We start from the raw sequence: 25,833 nt of genomic DNA, 5'->3' as shown, positions 1-25,833 counted from the left end.
TTTCTTTTTATCACTAGCACCTAAAATGGCACCTGGCAAATAGTAGATATGGAATCAAAGTTCCTTGATTCAAGCCTTATCTACCTTCCCTGATGATGCATTTCACTAGCCTAATGCTCTCTATTTCTCTGTCTCTCTGTCTGTTTGCCTCTCTCTCTCTCTCTCTCTCTCTCTCTCTGTCTCTCTCTCTGTCTCTCTCTCTCTCTCTCTCTCTCTCTCTCTATATATATATATATATATACATGAGTGATTGTGAGAAAGGTGGGGACTTCAGCAGAGAATTCTCTTTTGTCCTCTTTCCCTCATCTGTCCAGTCACCACCTTCCTGTTTTGTTTTGTTTTTCCCTTCTCCTGCTTTCAGGAAAGGCTCCAATATCAGTATTTTACTCCTCAGTGAGAATATCAGTCGATGTGTTTTCTTCTCTTGGGGAGTCTGGTCTTTAAGCCTTTATATAGCACTTCAAATATTAGAAAGTATTTTCCCTCCAACTTTATGAGGTTGCTAGTGTGAGCATTATCATCCCCATTTTTAACTGAAAAAAAAAATGGATATTCAGAGTGGCTAAGTGACTTGCTCAGGGTACCCACTCAGTCACTTATTAGGGGACTTGGAGGTGGGACAGAAATCTGAGTCTGCTGTCTCCAGATCCAGAGCTTTTACAAATACATTGCCTCTCAAAGGCTTTATTCTCTGGTAAAGGAATGTCAGGCATCTAAGAGCAGGTGGGGAAAGTAGTTTTGGGTGGTAAGTAGGCCTTCTCTTTCCTCCTGAAATCACACCACTTGCCGACCCTGGGCGGATTAGAGAAGACATTTGGAAAGAACAGAGAATCTTGAATGTTCTGCAGAAGGTGTGTTGGGGGGAGGGGGGGTTGATGCAGGAGGGAGGGAGACTGTAGATTTCAAAAGAGGAAAAGCCAACTGAGCAAGGAGGAGAAAAGGGGAGGGGGCCCAGCTCCAGCTCAGCAGCAAGGGTTTGGCCAGAGGCATAGGGGCTGGTGAGCTGGAGGTTGCCTAAGTCAAGGCAGAAAATAATCAGAGCAGGCATGGAGAGAAAAGAAGGAAGGGAGGGAGGAATTGTCAAGATGTGGCAGAAGAAAAAAAATCTTCCTTTGGAAGAGGAAGATTTAATAAGGCCCTGGATATGGGAGTTTAGAAACAGGGCTACTTCTTTGTGGTATGGTGGAAAGAACCCTAGATTTGGAGTTAGAAGACCTGGGTTCTAATTCTCGTTCTACTGCTTACAAACTGGGTAACTTCAAGCAATTTATCCCAATACCCCAACCCAGGGCCTCAGTTTCTTCATTTATAAAATGAGAATGTAAACTAGATGTCCTCTAAGACTCCTTTCAGATTTCCACAGTCTTGTTCGGTACATACTAAATGCTCAATAAATGTCCTCCCTCCCTCCTTCCTTCCCTCCCTCCCTCCCTCCCTTCCTTCCTTCCTTCCTTCCTTCCTTCCTTCCTTCCTTCCTTCCTTCCTTCCTTCCTCCAGGAAGCCTTTGTAGGATCTTGGATTGAATTAGAAAGAGACCTTAGAAATCATCAAGTCCAACTCCCTCATTTTACATTTGGTGGGGAAACCAAGTTGTAGACAGTGACCTGACTAAGGTCATACAGGTAGTATTTGGCAAAGCTGGGATTTGAACCCTGGTCATCTTACTCCAGGGGCAGCTAGGTGGTGCAGGAGATAGAGTGCCAGGCCTGCAATCAGGACGACTCCTCTTTCCTGAGTTCAAATCCAGTCTCAGACACTTACTAGCTATGTGACTCTAGGCAAGTCACTTAACTCTGCCTCTATTTTCTTATCTGTAAAATGAATTAGAGAAGGAAATGGCAAACCACTCCAGTATCTTTGCTAAGAAAACCCCAAATGGGGTCATGAAGAGTTGGACAAGTCTGAAACCACTGAACAACATCTCTTGCAAAGCCAGGATTCTTTCCACAGTATCACACTGCCTTCTCTGACCACCTTGAGTCCACAATGATTAATCTGTCCTTGGAATTTTCTTCTTTAGTTCTTACTGTTTGCATCTCCAATCTGGCCCTTAGCACAGCCTTCCTGGTGTATTCAAAGTAGGGTGTATCTTCTCCCTGGGATTATATTCTCTATGAAGGTGGGCATCTTATTTGTAAGTCTACAATGCCTAACCCAAGTTTCTGCCCATCATGTGCCTTCAAAGTTTGTTGATGAACTCCTGAACATTAATTCTGATCAAGGATCTGTGGAAATTTTGGGGGGAAAGTGTATGAAAAGAAGAAGTCATGATACTGCTTTTCAAGGCCTGCTCTTCTGACAGTGAGTCCTTGGCTGAGATCACTATATGATGAGGGGGCCACAGGCACGTTCACCTCCAGCTCAGCTCACTCTCCAAAGGACCTCATTTCCTCACCATCAGCCTGTCCTATTGGACTCTCCTTTCTGTTTCATCTTCCACTATTTAAATGTAAGCTCTTTGAGAGAGACTTCTTTTTTTATTTGTATGTGATGCTTGGCACATAGTGAGTGCTTAGTAAACATTCTATTTATCTTTCTATCTATCTAAAAGGAGGGCAAATTCTCTTTTTGGGGTGACTCAAGGAATATCCTGTCTAAAGGAAAGAGATGGATCAGAAACCTTTCAAGATCACCTCCAGGCCTCATGAAGATGAACACTTGTAGCTTAACCACCTGCCAACTAGCATCTTTGTAGGCCTAAAGACCTGACAGGTGGTTTTCCCAAGAGAGTGACTGGTCAAAGCAGCTGCTAGAAATGCGTGAGACTGATTTTTCAGAAATCTGTTGGAGATCATGACCTTGTCGCCCCTCTTTATTGAGGGACCTCAAAACTCTTCTCTGGCCATTAATCCTTTCCATATCACTGCAAAATACAAACAAGAGAGCCAGCTTTGCTATGATGACATCTTTAGAACACACATCTGGTATGGAGACCTTAAGTTAGGGAGGAGTTCTTTCTGGGAATTCCAGAAACAAACCCTTATAATATAACAAGGTTCCTGCAGCCTTGCCATCTCATCCAGTAAAATGTCAACTCCTTGAGGGAAGAGACCATTTATTTGTTCATTCATTTAATCTTTTACCACCTGTGCCTATTTTAGTATCTGACCTTCAAGATTCTACAAGAGGCCTTTCCTGGGAAAAAATGTTTAAGGCTTAGGTTTTGGATCATGTCAAGGTATTCAAGGTACAATATAAATCATGTATAGGACAGATATTTATGTCCTACCCACAAAACAAATGCTAAAAAACAGAAGGCTCACACAATATACTGATAGGATGACTTCAAACAAGACTTAGTCACAAGTTAGAAGCTGTTATTCTCGTGTTTGTCTTTCATTCTTGAAGAGGACCATGGCATTAAGATGATGACATGACTTGAACTTGACTTTGATTTGAGTGAGGGAGGACTGTGCAAGGACACCAGCCTCACTTCTCCTCCAGAACCATCAGATATTCATCAGGACAACTAGAGATGGCCCAGGTTGCAATGTATGACCCTGGCCATTTTAGGCTAAGTTCTTATCAAATTCTCACTTTGAGTGAGATACAGCCATTCAATGAATAGGCCTCTTTAAGTAGCTACTTATGGGATAGCCCCTTTTAATAAAGAAAAAAATAACAAAAAAATCAAACTGGGAGGGGAAGACCTTCAGAGTTCCTGGGTAAAAGAGAAACAGTAACTATTTAGTATTTACATTCACTGTGTGCTAGGTGGGCAGGGACCTGTTGTCCAATCTATGAGCTCCAGAGTGAATTGGGTTTAAGGCATGGTCTTTGAGCAAGAAATCTAGCCAGTAAATCCAAAACAAAAAAGGTACTGTACGGTACTATAATGATCTCCCAAGGAACTAACTAAACCTTATCAGAACACAAAGCAGTTCGGGGACCTACTGACTAGGTATTACATATTTCACCTTGGCTCTGCACTGTTCAAACAGCTCCTAGTTCATGTCTTCTGTCACAGATCACTTTCTTTAACATTCTGCAGCCAGTAAGCTTCATCGAATGGACTCAAGGCCTCTGAGCCTATTACAGTTACAAGGTCATCTCCAAGTCTGGACACTTCCTATTCCAGGATGATGTTTAATAATCTACTTGGGAAAGGGAACAAAGTGGAGACCCAAACTGAGTCCACATTCTACATACAAGCAGGAACAAGGTGGGAATGAAAGTACTACTTTTCTTGCCACGTGACAGATTGAAGGAGGACAGCAAGATGGAAGCTGTTTCTTCTTTTTATTGGACACAGCATCGCTCCTCTCTCTCCCTTCCACTGTCACAGGGACAGGAAAGGGAAGGACCAAGTGACTACCCAGGGTTTGCTGAGTTATATCAAAACACGAAGTCCTTTCAGCATTGAGCTGCCACATGGCCAGACACAGCCAGTGAGCTCATCATTTTATGAAGAACCTAAGTGCTGAGTCACACATGTGGTCAGCCAGAATAGAAAAGGCAAGTTTGTGTATGCCCCATTCTAACCTGGGTTACAGCTAGTTGAAAGAATTGAAGAGTAGAAAACTGAATCCCTACTCGTCTGTTAGCCTGATTTTAGGACCTATTCTCCCTCTTTCTGATTATTTTCCAGAATCACTGTTCCTGATTATCTATATCTATCTATCTATATCTATATCTATATATCTATATATATGTTGGTGTGGGGATGAAGGTGTGGAGAAATATGAAGAGCATACATTATCAGTGTTAGGTAAAAAAAGCCAACCTGGTTTGTTTTTCAGGTATAGAAAGGCAAGAAAATTATTTTCTCAGAGGGAGTTAGTAAACTGAGTTGAATTATTCAATTCACTTCCATACACATTATTTAGCTGTGTACCAAGTTCGGAAGTCAGCTAGGTGGTGCAGTGGATAGAGCACCAGTGCAGGAGATAGGAGGACCTGAGTTCAAATATCACCTCAGACATTTGACACTAGATGTGTGACCTTGGGCAAGTCACTTAACCCCAGTTGTCTCATCCTGGGTCATCTCAAGTCATCCTGATGAATATCTGTCACTCGATTCAGATGGCTCTGGAGGAGAAGTGAGGCTGGTGACCTGCACAGCCCTCCTTCACTCAAAACAAAGTCAAGTGCAAGTCATGTCATCATTTCTCTGATGTCATGGTCTTCTTCAGGCAATGAAGGATGAACACACACAAAGTCTGGATAAGATATAGGCCCCACCCTCCTGGAGCTTGTAGTCTGGAAGAGGAAGGAACTTCTGCTCCCCTCAGACTCTTGACTTTGGCCCCTTTAGCCTTGCCTCCTTTGGTCAGCAGAGCCTGAATGGAATGGTTCATCTTCCTCAACATGAGCCTCTGCAAGAGTCTGGAGCTGCTTCTTGGCCCCTTAAGATTCTGGGAAGCCCTGGTTATACTAGAAAGAGCTAGGAATTCCAAGTTCCCTCTAAGATTCAGTGTTTCCCTTTGCTCTCCTCTTTTTTCCCCCTCCTTTCTAGCTATTTTCTTTTCTCCCTTTCTTTCCAGTGGGGAGACTAGAAAAACTAGGAATCAAAATGTAGACTCCAGTACAGACTGTGCCAGTCCTTCCTGTGTGACCTTACACAAGTCCCTTAGTTTGGGGGGGGGGGAGGTGGAGGGGAGGAGGGAAGGAAATTAAAAGAATTTTCTGATTCTTATAGCCTCCATTCCTGGAGCACCTATTACAAGTAGGACACAGTGCTGGGTCCTGAGGGGGAGGAATGAGACTCAGTCCCAGCCTCCCAGCTTTCTAATTCTGTCCTTCTCCCCTCCCTCTTTTGGCCTCTCACTCCCACCTCTCTCTTGCCTTTTCTCTCTTGTTTCCTGCTCTTCTCTCCTCTTTCCTTCTCCTTCCTTCCTCCCCTCTTTCCTCCCTCTTCCATCCTCTTTCCTTTCTCTTCCACCTCCCACCCTCCTGTTTGCAGTCAGCTCTCTCCCTCCCTCCCGCCCTTCCCTCTCTGGGTAATGCCAAGTCCGCAGGTTTCCTGCTGTGACCTTGACGGCTTTTGGGAGCTGGGCTCTGGCTTAAAGGAGCTGACATCAGGTATTGTAGGTAGGGATCTGTTCGCTCGGGGATCTCCTGGTCTCCAGGGCAGTGGGTGGGGCCAGAGCCAGGCCTGGGGTGGGGGAAATCCCTCGGCAGTAGCTCAAAGTTCAGACAATCAATTCCAAGAACTGGTTTGGTCTGGGTTGCAGCTACCTAGGCTAGCTCTGTGGTTCCTGATACAAACCTCTAGAAGGCACTGGCTTTCCATTGCATATACCGCCATTTGTTTCCCTCTTCTGTTCCACCCCAGCCAGGGCGGGGGCCGCGTGGCGATCCTTCTCCTTGGGCCTGACTAGAACAGGAACACAGTGTGGGGCTCACTGTTCCCCCCTTCCTGAATGTGGATGAGGGTGTAGACCCCCAGCAATGGTCCTTCAGTGATTCCATTAGCTGGGGTTTAAGGGTGAAGAAACAGGTGGGAGGGGGAGTAACCATTTAAGTCCCTTGTTCCTGAGATCTTTTCATCATAAAGACCTTTAGCTTCCTCTCCAATATGTCATCCTCCATTTTGCAAATGGGGGAAACAGGAGCGCTGAGCAGCTGTTTACCCTTCTGGGGTAATCATGGGGCCTTAAACTCTGGACCAGCCCTTTCCTCATTCTGCTAGGTACCATGGCACAGAGACTTGAGAGCTGATCCCTCAGACCCTTACCTGAACCTCCCCCTCACCATATCAGTTCTGCCCTCTACTTCAGCCCTATGAGATTCACGGATTTGGGGTGTTCAGCCCTGGGGCCCCTAAGTCAAGATTTCTCTAAGAGATGGTAAGGCAGAGGAAGGGGACCCAGGAGGAGAGAGAGAGAGAAAAATGAGTTTTCCTGCTGCCCCAGTGGCCGTGTCAATTGATCGGGTGCAGGTTGGTGCGGCGCGGTGGGGAGAGCCTCATTCCCAGCTGCTGGCTTACAATTATTGGAAAAAAACTGGGGCGGCCGCTGCAGTGAAATTAGTTATTGATCTCTTGTCTGGGCCATGAGGCTCTGCTCAGATCTGGACTGCTGTTGCAGAGCCAGCCGCTACAGGGGAGCCTTGTGTATCTGGCTCTGTTTCTCCCCTTCTCTCCCTGCTCTTGCCTTTCCTTCCTCCTCTCACTTCTCCTGCTTTCTCCTTTACTCCACCTTCTTTTTGCTCTCTCTTTTCCTATTTCTCCTTCCCTCCCTTCTCTTCTTTCCTTTCCTTCCCTCTTCTTTCATTTTTGTCTTTCCTTACCCTTCCCTTCACTACCCATCCTTCACTTTGCTTCCTGTCCCCATCCATCCCTTCCCTTCCCCATTTTTCCCTTCCCCTTCCCTTCCATTCTCTATCCTCTGCTCCCTTCCCTTCTCTTCCCCTCCCCTCCCTAGCCCTCCCCTCCTTTCCTTCCTTTCCTTTCCCTTCTCTTTTCTTTCTTCCTTTCCCCTTCTCTCCTCTTTCCTTTCCTCTCTCCCTTCTCCCCATTCATTAATTGTGCTACCTACTATTTGTTAAGCCCTATACAATTACAAAAGAAGTACCTATCTCTTCTGTCCTCCAGAGGCTTAGAATCTTGTTGAAAAGACAAGATTTATACAGGGGACGTTGGAAAACAATAGAAAACAGCACAGAGGGGGCTGTAATGGAAAGATCTATATTTGGAATCAGAGGATTTCAGCCTCTTCCTACTTCTGTAGTACCTGACAAATTATTTCCCTTTTCTGAGCCTCAGTTTCCTCACTGCTAAAATCTGGGATTGGGACCACAAGACCCCCTAAGTGCCTTCCTGCTCTTTTCATTTGGAAGCCCAATTCAGCTGAGGGAGATATTTAAGAATGCAAACAGGCAGGGCTGGGGAGGGGGGGGGGGGGCGAGGCTTCCTCCCCCCTCCACAGCTAACCATGATCAAGACCCCTTCTCTTTGCTTTGTGGGGCCACAAATACAAGGACATTTCTGAAGGAGGGGAAAGAAAGGGAAAGCTTGGGCAGGTTCTCTTTGCTTCAAGTTGCTTTAAATTTTCCATCATAGAAGCAAGCCTAGAGGCTTGTGTGGGTGGGGTGGTGTTGGGTGGGGGGAAGTGAGGGACTAGGGAGGAAGAACATCTCTGAGTACTTCATTAGACTCAGAATTAACAAGCATCCAAGCAGTCTCCCATAGACTGAGCTTTTTTTTCCAGATGTCTGGAGAGAAGAGAGCAGCTTCTGGGCTATATATTTCAGCTCTGAGGCAAACAGTGATGCAGTGAAAAAAAAGTACTGAAATCTGCATCACAGGAACTGAGTTCAAATTCCAGCTCTCTCACTTACTACCTGGATGAGCCAAGCATGTCATTTCACTTGTCTGGGTCTCAGTTTCCTCATGTATAAAATGAGGGGGCTCCTTCTCCTTCTCAATCTGTGGTCCTTAGTAAGGCACTATTAACAGATTCCTATTCAGGGGAGAAGGCAGAGGGCTAAGCTATCCTCGAGGAAAGATCCACCTGAACTTAGTCTTTGCCTGTTTTGAACTCAGCATCTACAACCAGATGGGGAAGGGAAAGGAAGGGAAGGGAGAAGCCTTTATCCTCAGTTACTTGGCTGCGTTCAAAGACCCCAGAACAAGAGACCTGGATTTCAGTCTTGGTTTTGCCACTGATTCACTGTGTGACCATGGCCAAGTCATTTATATCTCTAGGATTCAGGTTCCTTCTTAGTAAACATTTGTAGACCACACCAGATAGTTTGTAAGGCATTTTGTGTCCAGTGAATAGCACCTGATGGCCTCCTTACAACTGGTCATGGTTCCAGACATAGCTTAGTTGGCTGATTCTTTCTGGAAGGGTAGGTGGTGCAATGGAATGCTGTCCTGGAGTCAGGCAGACGAGTTCAAATCTGACCTCAAGACACTTACAGGCAATATGGCCTTGGGTAAATCACTTAACTGTGTTTGCTTCAGTTCCCTCATCTATAAAATGAGCCAGATAAGGAAATGGCAAACCACTCCAGTATCTTTGCCAAGAAAACTGCAAATAGGGTCACAAAGAGTCAGATACAACTAGTTGACCAAAACAGCAACAACAGCATGAGCCAAAGCTAAAGAGGTAGAAATGAAAGAAACCATGGAAATGTCATAGAAATAGAGTATCATAGATTTAGGACCCCTAGGGACCTTTGAGATTTCCAGGTCAACCCCCTTATTTTCAGATGGAGAAACTAAGGTGAAGAAAGGTTGAGTGACTTCTCCAGGATCAGACTGCTGGTTCTCTGAGTCCAAAGCCAGCCTTGTTTCCACTCTGCCAGTTAGGCAATAAACATTTATTCAGTGCCTCTGCCTATGACTATGTATCCTATCTGACTGTGCCAGGCACTGTGCAAAACACTGGGATACAAAGAGAGGCAAAATTCAATCTCTGTCTTCAAGGTCTCTCCATATGTAAAATTCAGGGGATTATTTTACATTATTTCTAAGGCCCCTCCCAGCTCTGACATTCTATGATTTTTCTAGCACTAAACCTGCCTTCAATTCAATGTGACTTTGGGCAACTCCTTTCTAGGCCTCTGATTACCCATAACACAGTTGGACAAGACAATTCCTAAGACCCCTTTCATTTCTAACAAGCCTATGAGTTGTCATTGTTAAAATTATTATTTGAGGTTAGCAAACCATTTTCCTTAGTGCATGTATTATTATCCCCATTTTATAGAGAGAACTGTGGCTCAGAAAAGTTAGATGACTTGCTTATGGTTGAACAACTGGTAAGGGCCAGTTGCTTTTAGGACGTATATCCATCCCTGTTCCCTTTTCCCTCTCTATGGATTATGGTGCCTAGAACATAGTTGGACCTTAAAATTCCCTTTTTGGATTAGCTGTGCCTTTGCCATAGCAGATAATAAATGTTTAATACATTGAATTGAACCTAAGGAACTTCAGTACTTTCCACATTTTCCTAATCTGCCCCAGCTCTGTTTGATGTAGGAGACCAGGGGCCCCTATCTTTTTCTTCTACCCTTCCCTACCTCCTACAGCTGACCTTCTAGAACCTGGGCTATCTGCCTGGAGATAAGGAGGCAGAAAATCAGACCATCTCACGAGGCCCCTTTGTTCTTCCCTAGGGAAGGGAGAGGGTAGGGAAGTGTGTCTTCCCTGGGTGGGTGGCCTGTAGGGAGTCCATAGGCCTTTGTTCCAGTCTCTTGGTAAATATCCCTAGACCTATCCCCCACCAGCCATCTCACCTCCTACAGGGTCAGTATGGATGATGGCAAATCGAGGGAAGTCCCCTTCTTCCTGGGAGACTTCAGACCCCACATTTAACTGGCCGTCTGCTGGGTAAACAGCAGGGAAATGGAGGCAGTTTAGGAGACTTGCCAGCTGTGAAAGGGGGGGGAGGTGGGCAAGAGGTACTCTGGTGACATTGTCATCTCTATTTTTTAAATTCATTTCCTATTTTCTCTTTTCATCTTCAGTGAACAAAACTTCACCTTTTTCTCAGCCTTGGTTTCCTCATCTGAAAAAGGAGGAGGGCTGTCCTAGATGACCTCAAAAGCCCTTCCCAGCTCCAAATCCTGTTTCTAGGAGCTCTTGTAGACTTGGGATCAATATTTCACTGAGAAGGAAATAATTGCCTAGGGGAGGGAAGTGTAACTTGACCAAGGTCACACAGCTGAGGTTAGTGCCAAAAAAGGGGTGGGGGAGCTCAGGCCTGATCTGGAGGATCTGGAGATCTCTGGTCTGGGGGTGGAGACTGAATTGCCCATTTTCACCTTCTCTCCTTATTTACAGCAGAGGCACCTGGCAGATTATCTGGTCCAAATCCTCATTTCACAGAGCTGGGAAGTAAAGTGACTTGTCCAAAGTAATACACTATTTGTACAGATCCCAATTCAGGTCTTTTGGCTGTGCTTTCTACTGTACTCTGGGCTCAGAAGGTAATTTTGTTTTTGTTTTTGTTTTTGCTAGAGGTTTGACTATAGCAGAAGCAGATGCTTCAACATGACTCCTATAAGACTGTGTACTGGATGTCAGGGCCGGAAGTAGGAATGGATAGATGGACATATATTCCTAACAACACAGACTTAAATCTGGAAGGTATGTTAAAGGCCACGTGATCCAATCCAATCAGTTTGCAGATGAAAAAAACTGAGGCCCAGGAAACTTGGATAAGTGACTTGCCTAAAGTAATATGGGTAGTAAAAGACATAGTGGGGGTTCAAACTCAGGTCCTTTGACTCCAAACCCAACTCTTTTCATTCTACCTTATTGCTACAGACACAAATGCACAGATGGTTAGCCATCCATAGACATACTAACTCTGACTCCCAAGGCTTTGTCCTTCCTTCCTTTCTCTTTTTGCTCTATACTATCTCAATTGGTGGGCAGCTAGGTGATGGAGTAGATAGAGCATCCATCCTAGAGTCCTATCTTCCTGAGTTCAAATCTAGCCTCAGACACTTACTAGTTGTGTGACTTTAGGCAAGTCACTTAACCTATTTGCCTCAGTTTCCTCACCTGTAAAATGAGCTGGAAAAGGAAAAGGAAAACAACTCTAGCACCTTTGCCAAGAAAACCCAAAATGAGATTACAAAGTTGGACATGACTGAACAACAACAAAATCTTGCTTGGTGATTTAATGAATTCCCACGAGTTCAATTATGATCTATATATCCAGCCTAAATCACTCTACTGAGCTACAGTCACATGTCTCCCGCTGACTCTTGGATGTCTTAAGCTGGATGTCCCTTAGGCCTCAAATTCAGCATGCCTCCACTTGTCCCAGTCTCTCAGGCTCACAAGCTCTGCCACCCTTGACCCTTCACTGTCTCACCCCGCCTCCCCCATACACAATCCATTGCAAAATCTTGTCATTTCTACAGTAAAAGCATCAACTTATATGTCCCCTTTTCCCCACTCCCACAGTCACCTCCACCTCACACCTGAACTACTCCAATAGGCTTTTAATTAATCTCCCCGCCTTAGGTCTCTCCTCTCTTCAATCTATCCTCCCTTTGGCAGCCAAGGTGATTTATCTAAAGTGTTAAGTCTGGCCATGTCACCCAGCCCTGATCAATGAGCTCTAAGTGGCTCCTTATTATCTTCAGGATCAAATATAAAATATAAAATCCTCCATTTGGTATTTAAAGCTCTTCATAACCTGGCACCTTCCCACTTTTCCACCCTTCGTCTACCTTATTCCCTTCCACTCACTCTGCCCCACTCCCACATGACCATCTCACTAGTTTTTGCACTGGCTATGCCCCATTCCTGGACTGTTCTGGCCTCTTCATTTCCCAGGTTTCCTTCAAAGCCCATTTTTCTTTGTTCTTTCCTCATCTCTGCAGCTGCTAGTGCCTTCTCTTCTGAGATTTCCTTCCATTGTGGCACACAGAAAGCATTTAATAAATGCTCGTTGACTGACTCTCCACTGAGGGATCTTAGACCCTTTGTAACGATTTTCCTCAGAGACTCCTTGAAGATGAAACCTTTTGGAGGTAGGCATGACACTCTTCTTGGGTACCAGATTTTAAAACATAAACCAGTTAACCAATTTGTAAGCATTTATAATGCCTAGCCATTGCCTTGTACCATACACTGTATGCAACTCTGATGGGCTGACCAGTTGTTCAAATGCCAAATATACATCTGCGGAAAAGACCATTTTATGGAGAACTCACACAAGAAAGGCGCTCACATGGTGGTCAGAAGAAGTGATTCAAGGACACTCACAAGGTCTCTCTGAAGAGACAGCATGGCATGCCCTCATCGGAGAAGGTGCTGTTGAGCAAAGCAGAATTGCAGCAGCTCAAAAGAAACACGAGATGCACAAATTTAGAGAATCCACCCCAAATGTTCACATGGCCTCTTTGTGCCTGACCTGTGGTAGAGCCTTCCAAGCTTGTACTGATCTGATCAGCCACAGTCGGACATACTGAAACTTGACTCTAACATAGCGTTATTGGTTTGGTTCTCTTTGAGAAAGGACAGCAACCAACCAAGCAGCCAGGTGCAGAGGATGGAAACACAAAAGAGAAAGACCTTCTGCTTCAAGCGCCTTTGGGAAGGCTGACTTGGGAAGACTGGCACACCTCAGTTGTGAATGAGTGTCAGAGGCTTTCTCCCCATAAGGAAAATGCAGAGCATTAAAGGGGGAGGGACAGGAAGCAAAGGGCAAGGATATGAAGACTAAATTTGTTTAGTTGGAGTAAAGAAACTAGCTTCAAAGACTTCACAGCTTTGCCTAGGGCTACTTTGAGAGGCATATAAGGAAGTAGCTGAGGTGGAAAGAGACCTATGCTGGAAGTCAGGAGGCCTGGGTTTTAGTTCTGGCTTAGACATACTTACTTGCTGTGTGACCCAGGATGTCACTTCCCCCTCTCTGGACCTCGATCCTTAGTTGTCAAAAGGGAATCGTCCCAGCCCTAATTATCTCTAGGTGATGTCAGGAAAATCAAATTAGAAGGCGGTGTAAAAGGAGGGAGTGTTATCAGTGTGTGTGTGTGTGTGTGTGTGTGTGTGTGTGTGTGTGTGTGTGTGTGTGTTACCCATAGTAGGGGCTTAGTAAATGTTTGCTAAGTGATTAAATGAGTTATGTAGAAACATACACTTCTGGAAAACTAGGAAACAGAATCAGGAATAAAGAAATGTGTTTTCCTCTCTGTTTCAGCATGAGTGGTTGGGGATCTAGGGAATAGGGAGGTGCTTGACAGGCTGGGCTGTTGTTTGGTAGAGCTGGAGTAGGCGAATAACAAAGCCAGCCAGATAGAACTTGGCGGTTTTCCCTGGTCCCCCTGAACCCAGCTTTGGGTTTAGGGAAACTGACTATGGTTTTCTCCCTTTGAGGAGCAGAGTTGGGGGCTGAGTGTGGAAAGAGGAGGAAGGATGGTGGTTTGGGGGCCACAGACAGCAGGTAATCCAAGGCAGCATTGGCTTGGGTCTTCCTGGATCTGCCAAGCCAAAGGAGTCTCTTTGGGAACCGTCAGATTGCTCGGCTCTCTCTATGCCACTACTCACTCCTTTCTCTATCTCCCTCCTCTCCCCCCAGCTTTCACAGATATAGGGCACTCAGAAGTGACCCTGCCTGCTGGCCTCCATGCTTCTCTGAGTTCTACTGCCCAGCTCACACCTGCCTATTTCCCTCCCTCTCTCCCTCCCCCCCCCCCCCCCCCATTATTCGTATCTGACACCACTTGGCCGAACTACCAGACCTGGATTCCCCTAGAATTTCTTCCTTTCAGACAAACCCTGAGTGCTCAGTCAGCCAAGCCCCAGAACAGTATCAGGGCCAAATCCATTCATCATCATTCAAGAACACTAACCAAGTGGGGACCTGAGTTCTGACTGGGTTGGCACCATAGGGGGCAAATTGGGGGCCCAGAATCTTTCCACTCTTCCACACAAACTGATGGTCTAAACTGGCTGACATTGAGAAAAAACTTCCAAAAGAGACCAACAGAAACACAGGAAAATGGCAAATACCAGTCCATAAACAAACAGTCAGTAGGAAGGGTAGTGGAAAGAGTAGATAGGGCTTGGTAGGGAATCAGGAGAACTGGACTTAAATTCTACCTCAGCATGAATAATAACAACACTCATTTTACAAGTTTGCAAATTGCCTTCCAATAACCCTGTGAGGTAGGTCCTGCAGAAATTATTTATCCCCACTTTACAGATGAGGAAACTGAGGCCCGAAGATATTAAGGGACCTGATAAAGATCATCTGTAAGAGTCAGCAGTCTCATCCAGGTATCCTGACAAGAGCGCCCCACTCTCGTTCAGAATCCTACGCTACTGCTTCTCACTAACTTGCTGGAAGACCCCAGGCTAGTCTCTTTCCTCCTCTGGGCCTCAGACTTCATATATGTATGTACATATATGTGTGTGTATATATATACACATACAGGAATATATACACGTATTGTATATATACACATACAGGTATATATACACACACTTCTGTATGTATATGTATATAGATAGATACACATTATATATACATATACACACATGTATAAAATTTAACACATGAATATTTCGGGGTAGAAGGAGCAAAAAGGGAACTGCAATGAAACTGGAAACCTGTTACATAATCATTTCTTTTAAAAAGCATGTATTAAATTTAACACAGTAACTACAAAACTGTCTTGCTTGGCAGTGTAACCTTCTGAACTTCCATCTGCTCTCTTCTATCCATTTAAAAATGTTTTATAGACTCTTTTCTTCCCTTCCCCCCACCCCCAATCCTCCCTTGTAACAAATTAGTAGAATCAAGCAAAATATATCAACACATAGGCTAAGTTTGAAACTTTATACCCTAATTTGCACCTGTAGGCCATCCCCTCTGCCAAGTGGGCCTCAGTCTTTTCCTCTATAACATGAAGGACTTGATTGGGATTTGATCAACTCCTGTCTCAGATTCTACGAGACTCAGTGTTCACACGAGGCATGATCAAGCAGAGAATGTAGGAAAGAGAGACTCAAACATGAGTGCTACATGTAGAAAAGTTTTCCTACTAAAAACAAAACAACTAGACACTTGCTAGGGCTCCTTCAACATCTAGCATTCTGTGAGTTAAGGAAATCTTTCCTTGGGTTAAACTCCAGATATCCTGGAGGAAGCAAGAGGTCCAGGAGTTGAATCCATGGGAGAGGCTGGGCCTCAGAAGCAGGTCTGGATAGGTTGGGGCAAGACAGATGTTTGGTGGAAAGGCCTCACTTCTTCTGGGCAGTCTCTCTCCACAGTCAGATAAATGGAATTTGAAAGAATGTAAGGGAGAAGAGCCTGGGGGCCCTTACAAAGGCTTAAGACCCTGAGGGGAGGAACTGAGTCCGGGGGTTTCTTGGGTTAGTTTTAGGTCAGATCCTATCAAGGTTAATTATTCATTAACTTGAGGAAGGGAGAAGCTAGGAATCTGTGACCTGCCATTCAGAGACAGAGAGGCCTCTGAAGAAGTCCCTCATAAACTGGAAAAGTAGCCCTCGAGGGGGGCTTGGATTAAAGGTGAAATAGTTTTTGCTGGTGGTATACAGCTTGAGGCTGAGAGTGGACAGCCAGGTAGAAAGGATTGTGCTTGGGGGCAGGCAGCTACATTCCAGAAGCCAGAGAGAATTTTCCATCTCTGTGCACATACTCTGAAGCACCCCTACTGATCCATCTGGGTCGCCTGAAACATTTGTTCCGCAAAAACAAAATGTTTCCACATCCATTCTCTCATATTTTTCCTCACAGACAGTCCTGTGAGGTTGGTAATGTGGAGCAGATGTTGTACTCATTTTTGAGGTGAGGAAACTGAGGCAAGAGAAAGCCAAGTGATTCACCCAAAGTTCCCACAGCCCATGAGTGCTAAAGCTGGGATCAAAATGTAGTTTGTGAAGCTATGGACTCTTTACTTGATTTCATCTAACTGTCCAATGACCCTTCGCTGTTCCTTGGGAGCAGGTGGTGAACTGAGGGGATGCTCCCCCCTGACTATTTTATATTTCAATCCATGTCACTGATTGGCTTACACAATACAGTTTAGCTCAGAGTAGTTTTTTGGTCGTCAATACTGTATTATGCATAAGGACTCTCATAGTCCCTAAGAGAGCTATCTCATAGCAGGAGAAAATTTAATTCAGTCTCATTCAACAAGCATTTATTGGCCACTTGCTGTTCGGTGAAGTGTAGGTGTTATGGGAAGATACAAGGATTAAAGATATTCTTGTCTTCAAGAAGCTTACAGTCTACATGGGAAGGTGCCTCTCGGCAGAGAGATGGTGGACCATGGGTACAAAATGAGGTCTTCAGACTAGGTCAGTGTTACGATTTGGTTTTTCTTGACTGTATTTATTGAGACGCATTATGGCATAGTGCATAGACAGACTGCCTCAAAATTAGTGTGACCTTCTAGGGCTTTCCAGGTAACTCTCCAAGACCATACATTGAGTAACAAGGTCCAGTTTGTGTTAATAAAAGGAATGTCTTCACTGGAAGTTTCCTACACCAATGAGATCACAGGCCCAGACTCAAGAAAAACCCCAACTGATTTATTACAGTTCTCTTAATCACCAAATCTGATGGCCTTTTCTCGTCGATCAACATCCTTCTTGACCTCTCTGCTGCCTTTGATACCATCAGTGCCCTTCTTTCCTTTGGTACTCTCCTTTTTCACCAGGTTTTCATGACACTGCTTTTTTCTAGTTCTCCTACCTGCATGACAGATACTTCTCAGTTGCCTTTGCTGTATTTTCATTAAGGTCACATCTGCTAATTGTGGATATTTCCCTCAAGATGCTCCTAGGCCTTTTTTCCCTCTACACTATTTCACTAGGTAATCCCAACAACTCCCATGGATTCATCTGTCATCTCTATGCATGTGAGTCTCAGATTTATTTACCCAGCCCTAACCTCTCTCCTGACCTCCAGTCTCACATCTCCAACTGATACCTCAAACTCCACACTTCCAAAACTGAAGTGTATCTTGCCCTCAAACCCATTCTTACTTTTTAACTTAACTGTGACACCATTCTCCTAGTCACCCAGGTAGTCTAGGTGACTACCCTTTTCTCCACCCCCCATATCCAAACAATTGTCAAGTCTTATTGTTTATGCCTTTACAACATCACTGTTGACCCTTGAGTCTGACCCTTCATGACCTCATTTGAGGTTTTCTTGGCAGAGATACTGGAGTGGTTTGCCACTTCCTTCTCCAGCTCATTTTACAGATGAGGAAACTGAGGCACACAGTTAAATGACCTGCCCAGGATCACACAGTTAACAAGTATCTGAGGCTGCATGTGAACTCAGGTCTTCTTCACTCCAAGTCCAGTACACTACCCAGTGTGCTGCCCAGCTACCCATTCATAGCATCACTGGCATACTCTATTCTCTCCTCTGACAGGTTTCACCATCCTGGTACAGGCCCTCATCTCCTCATGCCAGGATTATTGCAACAGAAACAGTCTTCTTCTTGCCTCAAGTTTCTCCCTCCTCCAATCCATTCTTTTTACTCTGTTGTCAGACTGATCTTCCTAAAGGGCAAATCTGGCTGTATTACACCCCCCTCCTATTTAATCAATTCCCATGGCTCCCTATTGCCTCCAGAATGAAATATATAATCCTCTGCTTGGCTTTTAGAAGCTTTCATAACTTTGTCCCTAGCTACCTTTCTGATCTTCATGCACCTCACTCATCCCATACAATCTGGGATCCAGTGCCACCAAACCCACCATCTCTCATCTCTGGGCATTTTCATTGGCCATCCCCCATGCTGGAATGTTTTCCCTCCTCATCTCTATCTTCTGACTTCCCTGACTTCTTTCAAGGCCCAGTTAAGGTCCCATCTTCTACAGGAAACCTTACTAGAGCCCTCTTAATTCTAGTATTTTCCCTCTGTTGATTATTTCCAGTTTATCCTATGTATAGCCTTTTTGTATGGAGATGCTTGCACATTGTCTCCCTCATTAGGATGTGAATTCTGAGAGCAGGGATTGTTTATTTGCCTTTCTTTGTATCCCCAGAATTTTGTACAGTGCCTGGCACATAGTAGGTACTTAATAAATGTTTGTTGACTGACTGACTGGCTGGGAGAATCAATGGCAAGTGATTTAAAATAAAAGAACACACAAAAAAAATCTGAACGAAAAATAATCTAATTGAGAAGGCAGAGTTATGAAGCCAATAGGGCAGGGAGCATTGGGAGGGGAAGGACATGGAGACTGAATGATTGTGAGAACAATGGTGGGCGACAGAAAAGAGGGGGTGAGAGAGGGTGGGATGGGGTCAGATTTCCCAGGGAGCTCTCACTACCAAGAAATACCGAGGAATTCTAATACTACTATGTGCCAGGGATTGCGTGCTAAGTACTTTACAATGATCATCTCACTGATTTTTTACAACCCTGGAAGGTAAGTGTTGTTTTTAATCTCCAATTTACAGATGAGGAAATTGAGGCAAACAGGGGCTGAGTGACTTGTACAGCATCGCATTAAGTGTCTTGAGGCTTGATTTGAACTTGTGTCTTCCTGACTTCAGGTCAGGTGCTCTATCCCTACCACCTAGCTGCCCCTAGTAACAACAGTGCTTGCATGCATTGCCTGCTAAGAAGCTGTCTCCACTGTGAAGTCCTTCCTGGTTTCCAGCTGAAAATTTTCTTTCCCTCCTCAGATTTTCCAGGGGGGCTTTGCTAAGATCTCTCCCTTACCACCATGGTGCCAGACTTAGCTATCAATTATGTATTAGATTTCCCCCTCTATTCTCCCATTCCCCCAGAAGAAAGCAAGCTTCTTTAAATCAGAGATAGTATTATTTTGTTGTCATTCTGGTATTTTCAAGGCCCAGTACTGAGGCCCAGCAAATACCAGGTACTTAATAAATACCTAGGGCATCTAGGTGGTGGAGTAGATAGAGTGCCAGAGTCATGGAGTCAGGAAGACTCCTCTTCCTGAGTTCAGATGTGGCCCCAGACACTTATTAACTGTGTGACCCTAGGCAAGTTGCTTAATCCTGTCTGCCTCAGTTTCTTCATCTGTCAAACATGCTGGGGAAGGAAATGGTGAACCACTCCAATATCTTTGTCAAGAAAATCCCAAATCCCAAATGGGGCCATGAAGAGTTGGGCACAACTGAAACAACTGAACAACAACAATAACAACTTGGTGAATTGAATGAAATTGGGGGACAAAGGAGGAAAATGAAAAGGATTCTGATAATTAAGCGAGTCACCCAAGGATGACAAAGTCTCTGCCCTCAGTGAGCTTACATTCCTTCTAGAAGGTAGATAAGCAGAGGGGAGTTTTCAGAAAGAATAAAGAACAGGAAGGAATACAGGAATTGAAATGGGGGGTGTGCAGAAGATGGGCAACAGATGATCTATTACATCTTAAGAGAAACACTGATTCCCAAGAGCTAAATAAGAGTGGAGGAGAGAAGGAGAGAGACACACAGAGAGAGGCAGTGAGAAATCAGACTAAGGCTTAGAGATTCCTGACAGTATAAGAAGGAAAATGAGTCACACCCCCACCCTCCCTGTGAGAGCCGTGGAGGTCCTCTGGCTGAGGGCATTTAAACCTAGTCTGGGGAACACATCAGAGAATTTCATTGTTGGAAACGGCCTCTTACAGACTTCTCTCTTGGGGGCCTGGGGAGGTGGTGCCTGTTTCCCTACTCACTGATTCCTGCAGGGTGGTCCTCTTAAAAAGGCCCCCTTTGGGCTTTAAATGGAGCCATATTAAAAATAGGCCACCCCTTCTGGTAACTCTGTCTCTTGAGTCATAGTAATAATTCATGTTCCTATAATGTTCCCCTCACTGCAGTCCTGAGGGGAAGGTAGCATAAGTATTATTATTATCATCCCTATTTTATAGATTAGGAAACTGAGGTTCCAAGAATTGAAGTGGATTATTCAAGGACACACCATTGTTAAGAGAGAATTACAGTCTGGACTGGGAATCAAATCTTCGCCTTCCAAGTAGAGTTGTCTTTCCATGCTGAGAACCTGAAAAGCCATCAGGACCATCAGGCTCCAGGGCCCTCATTTCTCCAAGGTTCTCTTAGGATCCTAGATTTAGAGGCAGAAACTTCTACATCAACATCCTCATTTTACAGTTAAAGAAACTGAAAACAAGAAAAATGAAGTGACTTGCCCAAAGGCACACCAGTGATTAGCATCAAAATGGGGATTTGAACATGGGTCAGTGCTCTTTTCACTGTATCTCATGACCATGCTCAACATGAGGACTTCAGAATTGCTCATGGTCCAAATAGGTTCAGTCCTTCCTTTAAAGCCTGGGACCCTTCCCAGATCTGCTTACGACTCTCCAAACACCACCATCACTATCACCACCACAATTACCTTCGTACCCTAGAACTTCCTTCAGTACCTTGGGTCTTCTTAGACTTGGAACATCCCTACATCCTTGTGGCTCCATTCTCTCATTATTATAATTTTTTGTCGGGGAGGCAATTGGGGTTAAGTGACTTGCCCAGGGCCACACAGCTAGTAAGTGCCTGAGGCTGACTTTGAACTCAGGTCCTCCTGATTCCAGGGCAGGGGCTCTAACCCCTGCATCACCCAGCTACCCGTCATTCTCTCATTATTAGTAAGTTCCTTCAGATCCTCCATTTGGGGGAAGGTCCAGTCTGGCCCTCCTAGTTCTGTTTCTGATTCAGCAGACTTTACCTTCACTCAATGCCCCCCCCCTCCCTTTTTCATCCCATTAGGATGTAAGCCTTTTGAGGGAGGCAACTGTTTTCATTTTGCTTGTGTTTGCCTCCTCAGTCCCTATCAATGCCAGGCACACAGTTAATATTTCATGAAAGAAGGCAGCCTGCCTGACTAGGGGCAGTGATACAAGAGAGAGAAATCATCCAAGATATCTGGTAGTCTCAAAACTTGGGTTTTTGTCACAACCCTGAATTAAATACAACACATCTTTTGTTGTTGTGCTTGTTTAGCTGCATTTCAGTTATGTTTGATTCTTTGTGACCCCATTTAGGGTTTTCTTGGCAAAGATACTGGAGCCATCTTTTTTTTTTTTTTTTTTTTTTTTTTGCCATTTCTTTCTCCAGCTCATTTTACGGGGGAACAGGGCTAAATGACTTGCCAGCTGGTAAGTGTCTGAGACTGGATTTGAACTCAGGCCTTCCTGACTCCAGGCCTGGCACTCCATCCACTGCCCCACATTAAAGGCCTGATACATAGTAGGCAATAGGAATCCAAAGACCATCAATTCAAGTCAAGCCAACAAATGTTTAATAAGTGCCTGCTATCTGCTACGCACCATGCTAAGCACTAGAAGAGAAAAATGAAGCCATCTCTGCTCTCAAGGAGCTTAGTGCTCATCCTGAATTACTGACTGCCCCCTCTCTCCATGTATTGATGGGATCTGCTCCCCAGCTCCCCATAGCTGGGGAAGAAAAAGGCATCTAGGAGTTAGGGAGGGTATGCCTCAAATACTGGGGGCTCTGCCCCAGAAAGGGAAGTACGGACTCTAGAAGCAGGAGAAGAACTGGGTTTGAATTCTGGGGTAAGTGTGTGTGTGTGTGGGGGGGATATCTCAGGGAAGATGATAATGGTGATAACCACCTGACCAGTCCGAGCTAAGAGAAACCTCCTATATGATTGATTGCCTTGGACTTCTCTGGTTCCCTTACAACAGAAAAACTCAAACAATTGGGGGGAGGAAAAAAGAGGAAAAGAGGGGGTGGTGGGATTTGTTCAGCCTGAGAGGGTAGGGGGTAGAAAATAGAATTTCAAAGCAGTTTTCCCCTCGACTACCCCCTTTCCCAGCCCTCCCCCACACCTATCCCCACTCCCCACACAGGCTGCATTCCACAAATACAGACACACTGGGGGTCCAGGCTGGGGAGAAATCAGCTTAAACTGGAGCTCAGGTTACAGCCCGACTGCCTTCCAAGCAACTCAGATCCTCCTGGTCCCTTCCAATCTAAACTCACCCTGGTGGGACACTAAATTCCAGCCCACACTCCCACCCCCTCCAGTCCCCTCACCTTCACCTCTCATCCTGCTGGCCCCTGTCATGAGAAAGGAAGTCAGTCTAGCAGGAGGGAGGGAGGGAAAGAGAGAAAGGCAAAGGGCGGACTGAATTTCTGAGTCTGAAAAGGAAGCTGAACATGGTGTGTGTGTGACTGGAAGAAAGGGAGAGAAGGTGGGGGTGGGGTGGGGGGCATAGGGATCGAAGGGTCATGAATTTAAAGCTAGAAGGGGCCTCATGGCATCTATAAGGACCTTTTTCACTGATGTGGAGACTGAGGCAAAGGCCCAGAAAGGTGGAGAGACTTGCTTAAGGTCACACAGCTAGTAAATAGCAGAGCTCAGTTTCAAACCTAGATTTCTCTGACTTCCTGCTGTACCACGCTCCCCCAGTTATGTCTGATTCACGAGGTTAGAGATGAAAAGGACCTTAGAGGTCTTTGTCACCCTCACTTTTCAGACGAGGAAACTGAAGGTTGGAGTGATCAACTAATTTAGCCAAAATCATGGCCAGATAGCCTAGGCAGGATTCTAACCTGGGTCCACTGACCTAAGGGCGTCTGACAAAGGATTAAGAATGAGCAGATCAGAATTTAAATCCTGGCTCTGTTCCCTTTTACCTGTATGACCTGGGGTAGGTCACTTAATGTTTCAGGGTCTTCAACTGTTGTAGTCAATGACTTGAAATTCAGGGCTCTTTCTACTATATATTATTGCCTCTAGTAGTCCCTCCCTCTTTTTTTTTTAAACAAGAAAAAAGTAGTAAACTCTATGTTTCTTAGGTCTAAATCTTACCTGATTAGCCCTTAAGATCATTTCAAGTCCTTGAAATGGGACTAGGATAGAGCTAGGGGTTGCAAAAAGGGAACGATGTAGGTGGAATGAGATAGGTTTGGGGGTCATGGGAAGGATCATTCCTTAATGGGATCATTCCTTAAGGGCTGAGGTGCACACAACTCAATCAGTGCTGTCTTCTGCTACACACACACACACACACACACACACACACACACACACACACACACACACACACACACACACACACACACACACACACACAGAAACACATTCTCTTTCTCCCTCTCTCTCTCTTTCTCTCTCAGCCCAGAGCAGCAAAGAGCAATGGAAAATATGCTAGGTTCAATCTTCCCCAACTGGGGCCTCACAGAGCTTAAGGGATTGAGGGTTAAAGTAACCTTGTAAATAAGAACTGAGGTTTCCCAGCCCACAGATGTTCTAATGCAAAAATGCATGACCTCAGCATTCTTTCCAACTAGCCCAATTTTACATTATTAGCTTGTCCAAGACAAGCTACTCATTTCATGTAGCCAAGAAATTCATTCTGTCCTCCTAAACAATTTTGGCTATTCTGGGCACCATCATGACCTTGCCCTGGGGTGCTTAGAAGTCAGGTTATGTGAAGGCTGGGATGGATCTTACATATACTTTCTACACTGCCCTATATCTGCCAGTGTTCCACACTCTGTGGGTGCTTAATAAATGTTTATTGGATTGAATTGGCATAAAGAGAAAGGTGCAGAGGAGTAGATACCTACTTCCATTTCCCCATTAAACACCATTCCTCCAATCTTTATTTTGCAGATGTGGAAAATGAGGCCACTGACTAACCAATTATGGCACAATGGAATAATTAACTTTGAGAATTTGGACACCCATATTCCCAGCCTGCCCAGGGACATGGCCTTACAGGTGGGTGGTGGGGGAAGGGGAGTTGACTTTCACAATGTTTGTCTTTTGAACATAGAAGGGACCTTAGAGATCATAGAATCATAGATCTAGAATTGGAAGGGACCTTAGGGATCATTGAGTTCAACTCCCTCTCCTTAGAGATAAGGAAATTGAGGCTCAGACTGGTTCAAGGGACTTGTCCAAGGTCACACAGTTGTAAGTGTCAGATGGAGGATTTGAACCCATGTTCTCTGTCTCTAGAGTCGATGCTCTTTCCACTCTTTCACTAGTCCAACTCCCTTATTTTACATTCAAGGAAACTGAGACCCAGAGAAGTCACACAACTGAGCCTGAGTTAAGACAGGAACTTTTTTCAGACTCAACAAGCAAATAAAATATACTGTCTGAATGTTATGCCCCACCCCAACAGCCAGGACCTCGTATAACACTCTACACATAGTAGGTGCTTAATAAATATGGAGTGGAACTCAACCTCAGTCTCCTCTAGTGGTTCTGCTTCAGCCCTAAGGATGATTCTGGCTCCAAGATTCTGGTTCTAAGGACTCACCTGGCCTAAGTGAACATGCTGGGGATAGGTGGAGCAGGATAAATTCTCAGAGAGTTCTCCTTTTTACCCTCTGGGAAGAAGCCAGGGAGGATTAATTGCCTGGGCTCGGTTTTGCCCAGCCTGGGCCAAGGAAGTCTAGGTGTGGGGAACTTTCTTTCAACATTCCTAAAACTCCTCTCAGCCCCTAGACCTGCCCTGTCCTGCAGGGAGGGAAGTCATTTACTCCACCAACACTCAGGGGATCACCCGCTTCATTTGAAGCCCAGAAATAGAAGCTGCAGTTGTGGTTCCTGCCCTAGGGGTGCTAAGATAAGACAGAGGCAAATATCTCTGCCTGGGCTAAAGTTCATGGACTGAAGAATGTCTCTCCATACTCAGCAAATGAGTAGATTGTGCCTGTATTAACCATTCTGTTTTCAAGCCAGTGGTTTGTTTACTTAGCCGCTGACGTCTTCCTCCTAAGGGTCTATTAGTGTTTGTGTAGCCTGGTAAAGGGCAAAATTGGGTTTGTGTTTACTTTTCGTTCCCAGGGCTAATGACGCTTGACAAACAAACAGACAAACAAAAACACTACACCCTTTTGATGTGCCAAGAGCCCCTGGCCCTTACAGCTAAGTTACCAAGCCAAATTGCTCCCCTCTCCTCCTTCCTGGCCCCCACCCCTACCCTAGGCACTCTCTTGAGCACCTTCTACCTTTCCAACCTTATCTTCTGTTATTTCCTCTTAGCTCTAGGCGCACCAGTCTCCCCCAGGCCTGTTCCCTGAATGAGCCTTGTACCCTCCTGACTGCCCAGAGTGTCTCTCCCCCCATCTCCAGTTTTGCAAGTTCTCGTCATCCTTTTCTTCTCAATTCTCATGCTGCCATCTCTCCCCAATGCTCCTACTACATCACAAAGGGTCTCTTTTCCCCCCTGCTCTCTCAAAATGTGCAGCGTTCCCATGCACTCACACTAGGCACTATTTGTACTTAAGTTTTTGTATATTTCTTCTTTTCCCTGTTAGACTTTAAGCTACTTGAGGGTAAGGGATAAGACATTCACATTTGTATCTTAGACAATGTTTCACCTACAGTAGGTAGCATTCGAAACATACTGGATGCATCATCTTCAATCTAGTAATCTGATGATCATTGTTGTTTTTAGTCAGAAAAATGGATTAG

The 25,833-nt window shown here is 45.0% G+C and overlaps 1 long non-coding RNA gene across 1 annotated transcript in view; it reads left to right on the top strand.

Moving 5' to 3' along the window:
* Positions 1-740: 740 nt before the first annotated feature.
* The window catches only part of LOC140519547 (uncharacterized), a 121,049-nt gene continuing 95,956 nt past the window's right edge, over positions 741-25,833 (top strand). The window contains exons 1-3 of the long non-coding RNA XR_011972232.1: positions 741-851; positions 10,910-11,038; positions 24,019-24,126. This is a non-coding gene — a long non-coding RNA (uncharacterized lncRNA). The remainder of the gene's footprint in view (positions 852-10,909; positions 11,039-24,018; positions 24,127-25,833) is intronic.

The sequence above is a fragment of the Notamacropus eugenii genome, chromosome 1 (genome assembly GCF_028372415.1).
Source record: "Notamacropus eugenii isolate mMacEug1 chromosome 1, mMacEug1.pri_v2, whole genome shotgun sequence".
NCBI lineage: Eukaryota > Metazoa > Chordata > Mammalia > Diprotodontia > Macropodidae > Notamacropus > Notamacropus eugenii.
This window is presented reverse-complemented; position numbering and strand designations above follow the sequence as displayed.